Source organism: Festucalex cinctus, chromosome 1 (assembly GCF_051991245.1).
Source record: "Festucalex cinctus isolate MCC-2025b chromosome 1, RoL_Fcin_1.0, whole genome shotgun sequence".
Taxonomy (NCBI): Eukaryota; Metazoa; Chordata; class Actinopteri; order Syngnathiformes; family Syngnathidae; genus Festucalex; species Festucalex cinctus.
In genome coordinates this window covers 13,057,745-13,059,976 of record NC_135411.1, presented here as the reverse complement: position 1 = coordinate 13,059,976, position 2,232 = coordinate 13,057,745, and the positions used below count along the sequence as shown (strand labels likewise).

General features: G+C 40.0%; 1 protein-coding gene across 3 annotated transcripts in view; it reads left to right on the top strand.

The window, feature by feature from the left end:
* Positions 1-95, top strand: part of kcnn1a (potassium intermediate/small conductance calcium-activated channel, subfamily N, member 1a) — a 118,152-nt gene extending 118,057 nt beyond the window's left edge. For all 3 annotated transcript variants that reach the window (XM_077517698.1, XM_077517690.1, XM_077517706.1), the window contains exon 9: positions 1-95. This exon is cut by the window's left edge and continues 650 nt beyond it. The gene's annotated coding sequence lies outside the window, so the exon portion shown is untranslated.
* The last annotated feature ends 2,137 nt before the right edge of the window (positions 96-2,232 follow it).

The following is a 2,232-nucleotide window of genomic DNA, read 5'->3' as shown; positions in this document are numbered from 1 at the left end:
CCCTTAAAAATTGACTGAGGTCAGGGTCGCTGGGGTGAGAGCTGGCTATCACACCGGAGAGTCCTTAACCACCTGGGGGGAGGGGGAGGGGGATCAGGGCGGCCTACCTGTCTTGGGGGGGGGGGGGGGGGGAACGTCTGCTGGTATTCGGTGAGGAGGGTGAGACAAAACTTTTGGATTTCCCTTTCAAAAGACTGCCGTCATGGATTCTTTCCCGTAGGTTAGCGCAAAAGGCCTCACGGCGTTGGAGACTGCACTAAAACGGCCGAGGAGGAACGCGAGCGGGGCAAAAAGGCGTTAACTACTGGGTAGGAAAACAATTTACACAATTGCCAACTTCAAGGTTTCAAGCTTCCTTGTTCTTACCAAGGGAAAACGAGAGCGACTATCTTTTTTAGTTACATATTGACATGTGATTTTTCAGTGCCTGAATGTATAAATAGTAGAGGGTTATTTAATTACTAATTTCAGAGCTTTTTTACGATGTTAACAGTCTGACTACAGCATTGCATTCCCTTTTCAGATACATTCCTCTCCGAATATCAAAAGAAATCGTCTTAAAATGATGCATAACGCGGCCTCCATTCAGCAACCTTGTTTTGAGAATCTTTTTCTTTTCTATTTTTACTAACACCGTGGAGGGGGGAGGGGGGGGGGGGGGGGTGTTCCGAGAGCGAGCGAAAGTGTGTTTTATGTGTGTTTGTATGAAAATGAGTTCACTTTTCGCTGGATGCTGCACACCCGTACACAAGAGTGGGGAAAATGTAGTGTACCTTCCTCAGCACCACTAATTAGAGCTCCCCGTGCTCTCCTGATAATGGCATGTCTCGAGGGCTGCTGGTGTAAACGGTAGAAAGTGAGAAAGGGAAGAAAGGAAAAAAAAAAAAAAAAACATTCTGTCCCCTTGCATGGTTCTGTGCAAAAATGACAGTTGAACGTAATGTTCCTTGGATGGCTTGCTGAATCGAGTTGATTTGGATTTTTAATTATGTCCACGTTTGTCTCTTTTTTTTTTTTATTCTTTTTTTTCCACAGAATTTTTTTTTATTTTATTTTTTTATAGCATCTAGAGAGTTGCACTAAATGTGATTCTGTAATGCATTCCCTGTTTAAAAACACAAGGCAAATGAAAACCATGGTTACAAAAACAGTTCTGAAAGGACGCAAATAAAAGTGCTGAAGAAACTTTGATGGAATACTCAATTGGTCCCTCTGCAATTTTAAAGCAAAAAAAAACAAAAAAAAGAATGAGTACATCATTATTATATATCATTATTTCATATTTCAAAAGGGGAACAACATCGTATTTTAAGAGTTGCAAGCATGAGTCTATCCGTCTTGACTAAGCTCAGTCAAGTATTGGGAGTCTTGCTGGTTGCCTAGCAACCGCACAGCCATGTCAAAGCTCCAGAAAGCGTCCCTATTGGGGCAAATGAAATCAACATAATATCCAACATCTGTCGTTTTATTTATCAGCTAAATCAATCGAGCTTTTTTAAAATCCTTCAAAAATGTAAAATATATTTATTTATACATATTTAATTATTTTGTGAGACACCAGACTAGGGCTGAACGATTTTGAAAAATACTATGTTATAATAAAATATGTGATCATCTTTTCAAGGTCCTCTTCCCATGTATTTTTAAACAAATACGAACAACAAATGAATATGTATTATGATGGGAAAAAAACCCGTCAGTTTTATTATGCACTTTTTGGGGGTCTAAAACTAAGGCAAATTAATCATGGCTTCATATGAAAGCCAGTTTGCTCATCCACTTGAGTTGGAGTTGTTTACCGTATTTTCCGCACTATAAGGCGCACCTTCAATGAATGACATATTTTAAAACGTTTTCCATATATAAGGCGCTACAGTAGAGGCTGGGGTCACGTTATGCATCCATTAGATGGTGCTGCGCTAAAGGGAATGTCAACAAAACAGTCAGATAGGTCAGTCAAATTTTATTAATAGATTACAAACCAGATTTCTGACAACTCCATTCACTCCCAAAATGAATAAACAGCTGTTTTATTATTTTCTCTTAGCTAAAGTATTAGTATTAGCTAGCGATCCAAGATGGCGGGATCTTCTGCCGATCGTGCAGGGTCACCGATAGCGTCTTGACAGCAAGACCTGTTGCGGCTCAATATTGATCCATATATAAGGCGCACTGGATTATAAGGCGCATGGTCAGCTTTAGAAAAACTGAAGGCTTTTAGGTGCGCCTTAT